The sequence below is a fragment of the Engraulis encrasicolus genome, chromosome 5 (genome assembly GCF_034702125.1).
Source record: "Engraulis encrasicolus isolate BLACKSEA-1 chromosome 5, IST_EnEncr_1.0, whole genome shotgun sequence".
Classification (NCBI taxonomy): Eukaryota; Metazoa; Chordata; class Actinopteri; order Clupeiformes; family Engraulidae; genus Engraulis; species Engraulis encrasicolus.
In genome coordinates this window covers 35,124,000-35,138,999 of record NC_085861.1, presented here as the reverse complement: position 1 = coordinate 35,138,999, position 15,000 = coordinate 35,124,000, and the positions used below count along the sequence as shown (strand labels likewise).

At 46.1% G+C, this 15,000-nt stretch overlaps 1 protein-coding gene across 1 annotated transcript in view; it reads left to right on the top strand.

Moving 5' to 3' along the window:
* Positions 1-2,085: 2,085 nt before the first annotated feature.
* fhl3a (four and a half LIM domains 3a) overlaps positions 2,086-15,000 on the top strand; it is an 87,040-nt gene continuing 74,125 nt past the window's right edge. Inside the window, exon 1 of the mRNA XM_063199212.1 lies at positions 2,086-2,281. The gene's annotated coding sequence lies outside the window, so the exon portion shown is untranslated. The remainder of the gene's footprint in view (positions 2,282-15,000) is intronic.

Sequence of the window (15,000 nt, the reverse complement as noted above, 5' to 3'; positions counted from 1 at the left end):
GCATCCTCTAATTTGTAACAACTACCTCGAGGACCCACGCCTCAGGGTGTAAACCTTGAGCTCATAATGAGAGAGAGAGAGAGAGAGAGAGAGAGAGAGAGAGAGAGAGAGAGAGAGAGAGAGAGAGAGAGAGAGAGAGAGAGAGAGAAGAGAGAAGAGAGAGATGGATGGAGAGTGAGAGAGAAAGGACAAGAAAGAGAGACAGTGAGAGAAATTGTAATGTCATAACACTGCCACAGAGACGGGGGGGGGGGTGAAGGGAGGGAGTCAGAGAGAAGGGACAAGACAGAACAAAAGACAATGAGGTAGACAGTGAGAGCTATGAGAAAGGGTCATAAAACACAAAATAGAGAGAGACAGAGATAAAAACACACAGAGAGAGAAACAAAACACATGAAGGTGAAGAGACAGGAAAATGCATACGGACACGCTGTAGATGTGGGCTATCAGGCGCCATGCTTTTCCAATTGTCCTGCTGTTTTAGCGGAGTGGAATCTCACATGTTTATGGAAATATGTGAGGAATGCCATGTTTTCAACCCCATTTACAGGGGCAGACAAGACACTCTCTCCTCTCCCTCTAAAACTGGAGCAGACGCTGAAGTAGACATTTACAGCACATTAAGTCTCACACATACGCACGCACACACACGCACACACTCAAGCACACACACACACACACACACACACACACACACACACACACACACACACACACACACACACACACACACACACACACACACACACACACACACACACACGCACACACACACACAAACCTCCTCTTGAGGATGAGAACAGACGCAAGACATGGAAACGCACTCGCGCACTGAAGGATGTTTGGTCTTTGAGCTTTTAAAGTTTCATTTCCAATCTCTCCACAGCTCATTCAGTGATGACAACTCTCACACCTCCCCATCTTCCTCTCGAGTGGCGGCTCTTACCTGAAAGAGCTCTTCTCCTCTAACTTCACACTCATGACGCCCAGGAAAAGAGACCACTTCCCTCATCCTGTCGATACTTTTGCCAAACACAGTACCCAGATAAAACAGCCCCATTGGCTGGAATAGGCCAAAGCGTTATAAACAAAGCCTAGAAGACTAGACACCAATGGTCTGGATTTTTGTATTATAAACACTTTCTTTCTTCCCTAAGAGACATCAGCTTTCAGGGTCTTTGCGAAACACTGTAGCATGTGACTTTTCTGTAATATTGTAACACTTGCCACGTTTACATGATGTTCTCAAAGCGGAATTCAGTTTTCTCCGAATTAAATTGGGTTCATTCTGAATTAAACTGTAAAGCACTGTAGCAAGAGTGATGCATTCCACTACACACTAAGATTGAACAAATCTTACAAATAACATTTCCAAGAATGTAGGCCGAATACATTTATTCTGACACAGGACGCGGTGACCATAGATGCAGTGGTGGTATGGCCAAAACAGCTGATCGATGCAGTGAGCTCTCAGTGGCCACAGCACTGACAGACAGAAGAGCCACTGTTGCCTGGGGAGATAAAAAGGAAGGAGGTCACTGAGGTCAACCGCCATCCTCACAAATCTGCTGGATCCAATCAGCAGAAACTGAGTGAAAGTCATCTTGGTTTACACAAACCTTAGTTGAAATACATAGGCAGACTAAACAAACAGATAAAAAAGATATTCCACACATGACACTGCACTGCAACATGGTAACACAAAGGATTAAGCCCACAGGAAGAAACTTTGATCATACTTCAACACTCAACAGCCCAAGTTTACAAAAAATATAATTTCATGAAACATAAATTCACAAATGAAGACTGGTGATAATTGCCTATCTGTTGAGTTGAGATTCCCTCCTAACAAAACCATTGTTCACGCACTGGCAGCCAGGTCACTGAAATTAAAATGATTATCCCTCCCTATGGGGCAAGGGGCTTATCTAAAGTAGCCTAAATCTAACAGCACCTCAACACCTGTTTAGGAAGAAGGGCAGATTGATTTGGCCGTCATTGCATGAACAATCCGAAGAGGGAGGAATGCTCTTTTTTCGTGAGTGGGGCGGGATCTTATGACTCACCGACTTCCTCAGTGGGTTAGGAGCGCGTGGGACTGTCGGTTGTATCACTCTTCGTCGTATAGAGGAAAAGCAAGAATCCAACTTGTCTGCGCTCGGGGAATAGTTACCAGACTACTAGCCCATAACGTTATTGCACCAAGGTGAAGAACGCAGAAGGCAACGACAGCATTCTTCTCGCTGTAAAACCGCTACTGGTCTACTTGAAAGAGCTACAGGTAAGCGCAACATCACTTTCATCCTCTCCATTATCTAGGCTATACACGGTTACTTCGCCCTCAAACTTTGTAGTGCGGTTAGACTCCGACTCAACAGGTTATTCATTCATGTGTATTTTCCACCATTGAGACATGCAGTTTGAGACACGCCGGTTGGCTATTAATTCAAAATCATATCAATCGTTGCACTTTTTGTCTTGTGGAGTTTTAGAAGAGCGAATGCCGCAAAGTTTGTTCGAAACTATGTGTTAGCGAAACGATTAAGTTTTGACGTTTTTGAAGCAGTCCTTCCCCATGCTATTACGCAGAGCCATTTCGTTTGCCAGCTGCTGTCCGTTGATGTGAAGGATAACTTTATGAATGGGAAAATCAATAAATTGGTTGTGTCATGAGTGGATTGTCAGGGGAAGCCAAACTGCTGTTCATTCTTCCACCATAAATCGGAGGGCTCCCTGTGGAGTGGTGATACATCATTGCTCCGGATGGTAGCCTAGGCTATCCATTTTTTTGTACTGGGGAGAATTATGAAAACCTTGATTTTGATCCGTACGTAAGTGCATACTTTGAATGGAGAGTTACAGTGTGTGTGTGTGTGTGTGTGTGTGTGTGTGTGTGTGTGTGTGTGTGTGTGTGTGTGTGTGTGTGTGAGAGAGAGAGAGAGAGAGAGAGAAAGAGAGAGAGAAATAGAGAGAGAGAGAGAGAGAGAGAGAGAGAGAGAGAGAGAGAGAGAGAGAGAGAGAGAGAGAGAGTGCAAAGTAGCCCACATACAGAATAGGATACTTGCGCGTCTTGTCAACAGACGGCAATAAGTAGGAACTTGTCTGGAGCTTCCTGCCACTGTTACAGGATGTGCTGCCTGGATATCTGTCTGACTATGGGATTGCCTGGTGGTGTCGTGGTGGGGTCCTGTGTGGACGTGTGTGTGTAGGCCGCCCCTGAACCGAACGCTGACTCATCTAGAAGTCGAGGCAAGCGGCTAATCTCTCCTGCAACGCTCCGCTGATGCTTTGCAGCACTGACGTCATCGAGACAGAGAGAGAGAGAGAGAGAGAGAGAGAGAGAGAGAGAGAGAGAGAGAGAGAGAGAGAGAGAGAGAGAGAGAGAGAACTAGAACTTAGTCTGGACTGTAGGATGGCGCGCGAGGCTGGACTGTAGGATGGCGCGCGAGGGATGGAATGGAAGCGCGCGCTATTAAACTGTCAGGGGAGCAAAGCAGAGGTCTGACTGTTCGCTGAGTCTCCAGAATGAATGTGGAAGTATTTCGTCAGAATAGCCGCTAGTCTGGTTGGTGGGGAAAAGCTGACTGTTTCTGACTGTAAAGAATGCAGCAGTGGTTTGTAAGCAATTCTCTTGGGTGTACCCTTATGATGAATGAGAAATCATTGATTTCAGCATCCTTTATTTGGACAAGGTGAGGTCGGCAAAGTCACGAATCACACAAGTGATGATTAGCTATAAAATTTCCATAAGAGATTTCACAACTCATTTGATGGTATGTGATGAGGTGTGACATGATAGTGTGACACCAGAGATGGAATGATCCTGGATATTTGGATATGCAAATTATTATGAAAACTTTCCTTTACAAAGCCACAGATGCCTACAGCAGCTGTCTCCAGAAACTGTTATCAGACAAGTATGCCTAAACAAATGAAGGTGTGTGTGTGTGAGTGTGTGTGTGTCAGAGAGAGAGAGAGAGAGAGAGAGAGAGAGAGAGAGAGAGAGAGAGAGAGAGAGAGAGAGAGAGAGAGAGAGAGAGAGAGAGAGAGAGAGAGAGAGAGAGAGAGAGAGAGGTGCTTGTGTGTAGGTTACTTGTGTGAATTAACTTGCCCATCATGGTGGGATGTAGGCCTACAGAGAACAAAAGGAGGTCAGTCCATGTTTGTAGATTCTCCTGTGTCTGCCACGGCACAAGCTATAATCTGCAACTCAATGCAGTCTTTTGCTTTCTTTCTTTCTTTCTTTCTTGTGCCTTTCTTGTGGTTCTTCCAAAACCAAGCTCAGCTCTCTCTCTCTGCGTTATTCTACGTTTGTACCTCCACATACAGTAGGTGGCCACACATGTATGGGCGCGCACGCACACACACACACACACACACACACACACACACACACACACACACACACACACACACACACACACACACACACACACACACACACACACACACACACACACACACACACACACAGATTTTGCAATCACATTGGATTAAATTAATTGACACTGTAGCTGGTGGGTGAGGTCGTCTCTGCTTGATCTCGAAGGAAATTAGGGTGTGTGTGTGTGGGGGGGGGGGTGCCAAGTGTTATAGCTGTACATGGCTAGTCCATCTGTTTCTGTGTGTGTAGCGCTTGTGTATAAGTTCAAGCAAGTTGGCATCATACTGGCACTGCAGACGGGATTCAGTCATGCTACGGTATGGAACTTAGCAGTGTTCTACTACCGTTTCATGAGTTGTACACTGAAGTAGGCCCATGTTGGTAACATACTGTTCTCTTTTTTTTTTAAAGATATTTTTATGGGCTTTTTGGGCCTTTATTTCAATAGGACAGTGAAGGTGCGACAGGAAGTGAGTGTGGAGAGAGATGGGGTAGGGTTGGGAAATGACCCCATCCGTGTGCCCATGTTGGTACCATACTGTTCTAAATGTAGTAGTACCATAGCCTTTCTACCTATAGCCGTCCCACATGCTATTCGCCCCATTATACAAAATTTGGCCGCAGTTCAATGGATTTGCATTAGGGGCGCTGTTCAGACAGAGCAGATTGGGGTTCCCCTATTGGGCTGGGGCTAATGGCAAACAATAAGTCCTCCCTAGCAGCTGAAACCTGAACATATTACGGTCGTCTATGACTGCAAATTAAAAATTAAAATTAAAAACACAGTAACCTAGGAGTTATATCCGTCTAGTTTCTTACAGATTCGACATTTGTGAGTCAGTCTTCACTAGCTTCTAGCTAAGGAAATGACGACATCCAATTGGTGAATGGGGAACTAAACCGGATGCTAACGTCGGCGAGACGTAGCCTAGCCACAAGCTAACTGACAAACGTGAGGCCAACAACTCAGCCGATCGTGATGTACGCCACAAATAGACCAATCGACCTCATATTTAGACACTACAATGTTGATTTCTGCCTTCGATTTTCATCAGTTAAGAAATCTAGCGTCGGATTAACACATTTTTAAGGTAGTAAACCGAGTTGCCGCCATGTTTGTTTTCCAGAATCAACCAGGTAGAGAGCTCACGTGCAGCATTCTGGGTAATTGAGTTTCACGTTATTCATGCACAAAATGCGTGTTTTTAAAAAAATGCAATGAGTTTAAAAAATCAAACCAAATGCCATTTGGAAGGGCAATTTACACTTCCTTTAGGAAAAATAAAATGAAAACCGGTGACCTTCCATATCCGACACATAAGTTACGTCTATTGTGGAGCTTCATAGGACCCCCATTCATTCTGACGGCTCTCCTCTGCTTGAACATCGCCGCCCCGTGGACAGTACCACCCGGAAGAAGCTGCCAGTTTGGCCTCTCCTCTATAAATCCTCTCTGGTAGTACTCTCTCATAAGTTATAAGCAGTGCTAAGTTGGCATCATGGCATTGTAAACAGTGCCATTGGCATAATGCAGTGATTCAGCGTTGCCCAGCGCTGGTGCTCAGTACCTCGTATGTTGAGCTATGAGCTGAGTTGAGTTGGCATTATTTTGTCATTGTCAACAGCGGTAGCGTGCTCCCATCATTGCGTTATAAGCAGGAATGAGTTGACATAAATTAGCCGTAAACATGCCGTTGGCATTGGCTAATGTACTGTGGTAGTCAGTACCTCCTGTGGGTTATAAGCAGAGCTGAGTGGGCATCATGGGGTTGTAAACTGCGCTGAGATTTACTGAGCTGTGGCAGTCCCTAACTCAGCCCCATCTTGAGTTACGAGCAGAGTTAGGTTAGTGTCCTCCCATCATTGTGTTACAATGATGAGAATAAGTTGGCATAATATGCTTGTAAAAGCAGTGCAGAGCTTTGCCGAGAAGTAGCATCCTGGAACAGTGTCCCCTCGTGAGTTATAAGCAGAGCTGCAGTAAGCTGGCAGCATGGAGTTGTAAACAGCCTTCTGTCAGCGGCTTGGCTGGCTGACTAGAGAGAAACTGCCACTGGCCATCCGCGGCACCTTGTTAAAGGCACCCAATATGAAGTTGTGATCAAACACAGGGGGATTCAGAGGCAGCAGAGGACAGATCTGCACATACTCACCCCGGAGGTAGAAAAGTACAGATTTGATTTTTTTTCTTCTTCAGTTTGCTTTATTTAGTCCAGCACCCAGATGGATGTGCGTGTTTTTATCTGATTCTACTGTAACGTTCAGATCCTCGTTATTCTCTCTGCACTGGCAATAGACAGGTAGCCTACACTTACACACTCCAGGATCAGCATAGTTGCTTGCTTTCCATTAACTTCACTTCAGCATGTAGTCAGATAAAAATGGATTCTTGGCTGTTCTTGTTTTGTGTACTGTACAATGTAAATACATATTTTCTTTAAATGATTGACTGGCCTCAGGCCTGGTGCAGGGAGGTGGATTGTTGGTTATGGGCAGTGTAGGGTAGGGTTGGTCCTCCTGGTTGTTCCCAGTGCGGGGCAGAAAATAGAAAATAGCCTGGCTGCCTTCTCCACTCTTGACACAACAGCTGCCTCCCCCCGGAGGAGCTCTTTGGTGGGTGCCCATGGTGGTGTGGGATACCCATGGTGCCTAGGAGTGACTGGTTCTCTCTCTCTCTCTCTCTCTCTCTCTCTCTCTCTCTCTCTCTCTCTCTCTCTCTCTCTCTCTCTCTTTCTCTCTCTCTCTCTCTCTCTCTCTCTCTCTCTCTCTCTCTCTCTCTCTCTGGTGATTGTGGGTGCCTGGGGTTACAGTGGTGCCTGTGGTGTCTGCCTGTGCCAATAGCGCTGGCCTGTTATTTCAACAAGGAGCTTTTCTAAGTGTCTACATCGAGAGATAATGAGTGAGACAGGGCAACACAAGAGCCTCACTTCAACACGTCTCTTTGTCTTGTCTTTCTTTTTTTTTCTTTCTTCTTTTTCACCGGGAGCTTTCAATGTCTGGAATTTTGCCACTGTTGAGATGGGGATTGACTGAAGACGTGTCTCGTTGCATTCTGCTTGCGTTCTCTCTCTTTCTCTCCCTCCCTCCTTCTCTGTCTCTGTTCCCTTTTTGCTCTCTCGTTCTCTCTCTCTGTTTATACCCCCCTCCTTCCCGTTTTTAGCCTTTCTGCCCTCTACTTTTGTCTCTCTCTATTCTTTCTATTTTGCTCTTTCTCTTTCTCTCTCTCTCTCTCTCTCTCTCTCTCTCTCTCTCTCTCTCTCTCTCTCTCTCTCTCTCTCAGTGTAAAGGAAAGTGTGTTCCCTCCAGTGAGCCCTGGCCATGGCCACATTCCTCAGAGAGGTCTGTTGTGGAGTGGCCTAGGCTGCGCTTGGTAGCAGTGTGTGTAGTGTAGAGCTGCGTGTGTTCTGTGGAGCGGTTCATGGAGTGGAGGTGTGTGTTCTGGAACGTGTGTGAAGTGGCCTGTGCACAGGAGGGGTGTGTAGAGTGTAGATTAGAATGATTTTTTGTGGAACTGTGCGTTTTGTGGATCGGTGTGTGTTGTGACGGTGTGTATGTACTAGTGTGTGTGTGTGTGTGTGGGGGGGGTTATAATGCTGGTTTGTTGAGTTGTGAGGAGGTGAGGGGGTGGGGGGGTCATAATGCTGGTTTGTTGAGTTGTGAGGAGGTGAGGGGGTGGCGAGGGAGGAGCATGAGGAGCAGCGAGGGTGGTGAATAAGGTTGAGGAGTAGGGTTGGATGGTATTGGCAAGGGGCTCACAAATGATGCGCATCATGATACACATGCCACAATGCGATGCTATCACAATGCATTGCAATACATGTTCATTGTGATTGTTACTAAGCCTAAGTAGACCAAATGTGTAAAAATCCATCTTATTTGCCTGTTGCTGTTTAGCATTCACAAGATGCAGTATAGTTTGAAAACAAGTATCGTGATACAGCGTCCTGGTGATTTTTTTGCACACCCCTTTTTAGGAGTAGCTGTGAGCTCCTGCTGGGTAGGTGCTTGATTGCACAGGACTGACAGCTGACATTATGGAGTGCTGGAATTCTCTACAATATTCGGTTCTTTTCTGTTCTATTCTATTCTCGTCTCTTCTGTTTATCCCCCTCTCTCCTCATTTCCGTCTTTTTGTCTCCCTTTTTTCACCCTCTTTCTCCTTGTCCCCCTTCTGCCTATGTTTTTCCTATTCTCTCTCTGTTTTTTGGCCTTTGTATATTCTCTCACTTCCCTCCCTCTTTCTTTCATTCTATTTCTGTCTCTGTTTCTGGCTTTCCTGTGCCTTTCCTTCTCTGCAGTATTTCTGTCTCTCTGTTTCTGCATTCTCGAGACTCTCACTCTCTCCTCTTCTCTCTCCGGGGTTTCTGTGTGTCTCGGTTTGTTTCTCTGCTGTGTCCTCTGCTGTAATCAAGGCAAGAAGAAGCCCACACCAGGCTTTGATAAAGTTGTGGAAAACGTCTGTTTATTTTCTTGTGTTTACTGGTTTGTTGTGCTCTCTTCACTCTGTACACTTCTGTTCTTCTCTCCTCTCTATTTTGGCCTCTCTGTGTCTGTCTTTTCCCGGTGGGCATCATTCCTCTCTTTCTCTCTCTCTCTCTCTCTCTCTCTCTCTCTCTCTCTCTCTCTCTCTCTCTCTCTCTCTCTCTCTCTCTTCAAGGCAAACAGTGAGATCTGTTAACATGGCTAGAGTCCAGAGAATGTGTGTTTGCCATCTTTGTGTCTCTATGCACATGGGTGTGTGAGGTGAGAGAAGCTAAATGTGTGTGTGTGTGTGTGTGTGTGTGTGTGTGTGTGTGTGTGTGTGTGTGTGTGTGTGTGTGTGTGTGTGTGTGTGTGTGTGTGTGTGTGTGTGTGTGTGTGTGTGTGTGTGTGTGTGTGCGTGCGTGTGTGTATGTGTGTGAGAGAGAGAGAGAAAGAGAGGGAATACACCACGTAGGCTGTTTCTAATATCCCAGAAAACTCTTAACAATCACTTTTTCCATGTTAGTGTGCTTCCATTGTTGTTTTAATGTTGTAATTCTCATGATTCTCCCTTGTTACTGACAACAAGTAATAAACCTTTATTCATGCGTAATAACATATAGCAAACCTACATTACCTTAACATAAGAGTGAGTATTATCATCTGCCGTTAGGTATGTTTATAACATGACAACAGAAGCCGAGTGTACTCCAATGTTTCTGTGACTTTACTTCTGATAACTAACTTGACTTAACTAATGCCTAATAACATATTTACATTACCTCAACATCTGAACATTTAGAGGACTGGTGCTGAGTGTGTTTATGAACGATAGGAGCTGCTGTGTATGGTACGTAACTGGACTTTATTTTGTGTCTGGTTTTATTCCTGAAATGAATGCATGATAACACACCTACATTATTTCTAAATCAGACAGTGGGTATTGCTGTTTGGCACTGAGTGCGTTTATTATGAACCAACCTTACTTAATAGGCCTATGTAGTAACAACCTACATTACCCCTGAATCAGATTGTGGGTATTACCATTTGGTCTCAAGTGTGCTTGTAATAATAAATTACCTTAATTAATGTAGTAGTGACATGCCTACATCACTTCTTTGCAGTTTGGTAGTGGGTGTGTTTACAATGCCAGGAGCTGTGTGTATGGCTGGACTAAGTGGACCTCTCGAGCCTATTCTATAAATAACCTTGAGACCGCATGAGATGGATGCTTTCCTGAACAGCAGAGAGCAGCAGCAGCAGAGTAATGCAATGGAGGTGTGTGTGTGTGTTCATGTGTTGGGAGGGGGAGGGGGGTTGGTGCAGGCATGCTTGTGTGAATGCATGTGAATATCTGCGGTGGTAAAGCTTGTCAACAGGCAGCTTCTGAGCGGGCCCTATAGGCCAGTACAGGGCTGTTGCAAGGGGCCGACAGGTTTAAGGGGCCATAGGCGGCACATTGCGATGCACGCGCTTTGCCGGTTGCTATCCGTCGATGTGTAGCACAATGCCCTTCAGGGGCCAACAAACACTACAGTACACTCCACAGCAACAATAGTCAGTGACCAGCCAGGGGTTTGTGCTGGTGGTTAAGACAGACTAGGGCTTACAATGTCCTCTGTGGATCAGAGTGGGGCAGACTGTAGAATGGCCTCTCTCTCTCTCTCTCTCTCTCTCTCTCTCTCTCTCTCTCTCTCTCTCTCTCTCTCTCTCTCTCTCTCTCTCTCTCTCTCTCTCTCTCTCTCGTTCTCTCTCGTTCTCTCTCAGTCTATCTCACACACACATTCTCTCTCTATCTCCAACTCTCTCTCTCTGTATCTCTCTCTCACACACACTCTGTCTTTATATCTGTCTTTCACTCTCCCCATTTCTCTATTTATCTCCCCATCTCTCCACCTCTCTCTCTCACTCTCTCTCTCTCTCTCTCCATCTCTCCATCTCTCTCTCTCTCTCTCTCTCTCTCTCTCTCTCTCTCTCTCTCTCCATCTCTCTCTCTCCATCTCTCTCTCTCTCTCTCTCTCTGTGTCTCTCTCTCTCTCTCTCTCTCTCTCTCTCTCTCTCTCTCTCTCTTTCTCTCTCTCTCTCCATCTCTCCATCTCTCTCTCTCTCTCTCTCTCTCTCTCTCTCTCTCTCTCTCTCTCTCTCTCTCTCTCTCTCTCTCTCTCTCTCTCGGCTAGATGAGTGTGTGAGAGTGGGACATTCCGCTGTGCAGCGTGTGCTGCTCCCCGCGGGTTCCCATGGCCCTGTTGCCTTTGGAGACGGGCAGAGGGCTTGCCTAATAGCCTGCCATGTCCACTGGTGTGTGTGTGTGTGTGTGTGTGTGTGTGTGTGTGTGTGTGTGTGTGTGTGTGTGTGTGTGTGTGTGTGTGTGTGTGTGTGTGTGTGTGTGTGTGTGTGTGTGTGTGTGTTTGCACACACGGGAAATGGCATAAGTTCAATGCCTGAAAGTGACGTTTTGAGATCAGTATTCTCTCTCTCTCTCTCTCTCTCTCTCTCTCTCTCTCTCTCTCTCTCTCTCTCTCTCTCTCTCTCTCTCTCTCTCTCTCTTGACCTCTTGAGATCAGTATCCCCTCTCTCTCTCTCCTCTCTCTCTCTCTCTCTCTCTCTCTCTCTCTCTCTCTCTCTCTCTCTCTCTCTTATAAATAAAGTAAGGGAACATGTGACATGCAACTGACATGCTGCTGTTCGCACTGAAACGTGGGAATTTCAAAATGACCTCACATTTCCTACCCAGGGGAATGTGTGTGTGTGTGTGTGTGGGTGGGTGTTCATGAGTTTATGAAGACCTACTACTTTGCATGTCTCTGTCTGTATTTGTGTGTCTGCATAATGTGTCTGTTTTTCTGTGTATCGGTGTGTTCTCTGCGTGTGTGTGCTTGCGTGTGTGTGCGTGCGCGTGTGTGTATGCTCCCCTGCTGCTGAGTAGGGTATATGTAATGCGATCTCCTCTGGAGGCCCACTGGCTGGACTGATGTGGTCACTACCAGTCTCCAAACTCTCCACGTCTTCCTCTCTCACACTCCTCCACTGCACTCATGCACTTCCATCTACTCAACACCCTCCGCATCCTCCATAACTACACACTCTTTCACCTCCTCCTCGTCTCCTCTGCACTCTTCCATCTCCTTCTCTCCTCTGCACTCCTCCTCTACATTCTCCACCTCCTCAGCTCCCCTGCACTCTTCTCCGTCACTTTTATTACCTCCTCTCTTTATATTCGTCCTCCTCCTATCCTCTGCGCTACACTCCTCCACTTACATTGCTCTTAACCTTCTCCTCTTAATATATAAGTCTCCACGCCCTCCATGTCCCCCTCTCCTCTGCACTCATCTGCTTTCACTCCTCTCCTCTCTGCACTCCTCCACTTCAATTACTCTCCTCCCCTTCACTTCCACTCCTCTGCCTGCTCCATTCCTCTCTTCGTTTCCCTCACTCCATTTGTACTACATTTTGTTACTTTGTATTCATGCAGCGACAATGAAATTCTTTTTCTTATTGACTTCAGCATTCCACCATTAGAATGTAGAGAATTTCTTCAATGCAGTTGTCCCGTAAATTGCCGATATGCCTTGGTGTGTGTGTGTGTGTGTGTGTGTGTGTGTGTGTGTGTGTGTGTGTGTGTGTGTGTGTGTGTGTGTGTGTGTGTGTGTGTGTGTGTGTGTGTGTGTGTGTGTGTGTCTGTGTCTGTGTGTCTGTGTGTGTGCGTGCGCGCGTGCATTAATGTGTGTGCGTGCATGCATGCGTTTGTGTGTGTGTGGGAAGGTGTGTTATATGAGGACGTGCCACATTAGGGCGTGATTGCCCCAGCTGGCCTCGACTTGTAATACCTTGACAAGAATCTACATGGCTGTCATGCTTGCAACACCACAAGCACGCACACACAAACACACACACACACACACACACACACACACACACACACACACACACACACACACACACACACACACACACACACACACACACACACACACACACACACACACACACACACACACACACACACACACACACACACACACACACACACACACCCTGCATACCAGTGCAGAGCAAATTAGATACATATTAACAGTGTAGGTGCTGTGTTTAGCTGTACTGTACATAGGTAGGTATATTAACCTTTACACAGAGCAGGCAAACCATGACCATAGCAAACAGACAGACTAAGTAGAGGTGATGTGTTATTGCCATGGTGTAATGTTACCATGGAGGGTTGGGTAGACGCTGTGGTGTGGAGTGGACCCTGTTAGGGAGGTGAAGCATTAAGGTGATAATAATGCAGTGAGCAAACTTACAAACAATGTTTCTATGCATACAGTAACTATGTTGTTGTAATTCAACACTTCAAGAGTTAATTTAACATCATCCAGAGTATTGGATCCCAGAGTACTCAGTGAAGTAACACAGTAACAGTTTTTTTGTGCAGCTTCATGTACATGCTTGACTGAGTAACAATGTTGCGCAGCACATATTGAGCTCATAATGTCCTGATTGGGTGACATTTTTGTGTAGCTACATATTGGCCTCACCCTGATTGGCTGATTGGGTGATAATGAAAGTTACCTGCTGCCTATTTCCTTTCTCCTGATTACAAGTGGGTTGCCTATTATAGTTTGGAATAGCTCCCAGGCAGGATTTGTTTGTTAGCTGGTCGCCTGGCAATAAACCTCAGGAAGTTGTTCTGTTACCTGATGTTGCTGCCCCATACTGTACGCCGTTCCACCAGTGTTAGTTCCTCAGCATTTGTTCTGGCAGGGCATGGTAGTCAAGAGCTTGCTGCTTCTAATTTGTCTCAGATGTTCTAGATCCGCTAATCAACTCTCATCACTCGTTATTGGTCACTTTCAAATTTGGTTCTCTGTTTTGCTCACAGGTCTTGGTTGCATGTTTCTTCGCAACCCACCCTCCCCCTTTTTATTATGAGACAGGACAGTGAAGGACAGACAGGAAGTGAGTTGGGACAAGAGACGGGGAAGGGCTGGCAAAAGACCCGGACCGGGAATCGAACCCGGGTCGGCCGCGTAGCAGACGAGTGCCTTACCATTAGGCCACGTTACGGCCTGCTCTCCTAATTGTAATTAGGGTGAGCATTCCCTATGCTGCTGCTATCCTCTGAATGTTTGCTTTTCATGGTGCTCATGGAAAACCAGAGGACTCCCCTAACAGAGTCATACCACCAAATCCAACTCAAAACGTTTCAATAAAGAAATTTCATTCCAAATTTCTTGTCTCGTGTTTCTTGACTTAAATGGACCTGACAGAATTAGTGTTCAGTTTTGTAGTTTGTGGAGATGAAGACGGAAAAAGAAACGGTGAGCGAGAAAGAGAGAGAACACAGAGACTGTGAGATCAAGGAAGAGGTGAGAGAGAATTAGTTAGAGTAGGAGACTACTTTATAGAGGCTCTGAGAGTGAGAGAGAGTGAAAGTGCCTGGGGGCAAAACAGCACGTCAGACAGTCAGAGTATTTACTGAACGAGGGGTGTCATTTCACACGCTAATGTCATCACACTCACACAGATGCACACACATACGGACAAAAATACATTCCCACCCCCGAGACACACGCACACACGCACACACGCACACACGCACAATGAGAAGCCTCCTATCCCCCTGGGCCCTTGCCTTATTGTACCCGGTTGTTGTGGACGTATCGTGTCAGCACACTTCAGCGATTTCTGTAACATAATACAGTAGGGCTTAAAGATGACACACTAACACACATCCTCCCTCTCCCCTCCTGTCACACTAGTCTGGCCCTTTGGCCTGCTCTGCCGCTGCTGTTGTAGCCTACAGTCATGAAACTGCCACCTGCAACACTGCACCCGGCCTGCCACCTGTATCGCTCCTGGCTGCTCTGTATTTCTTACACATTGTCTGTCTTTGTTATTTCCACTGAGCAAATCATGGCTTCACCTATCATATAGTATGATTGTATGTTTAGTTTGTCAACAGCATGTTGAGGATCAAACCAGGACCCCGTTTCTCGAAAGCATCGTTGCTAATCAGTTAGCAACCTACTTGGTTCCCAATGGAAACTTGCATTGCAAGCAAGTAAGTTGCTAGCTTAGTTAGCAACAAAGTCTTTGAGATAGGCCTACGTACCCTAGAATCTGTCTGACGGAGAACTCGCTATACCAAAGTGCAGAGT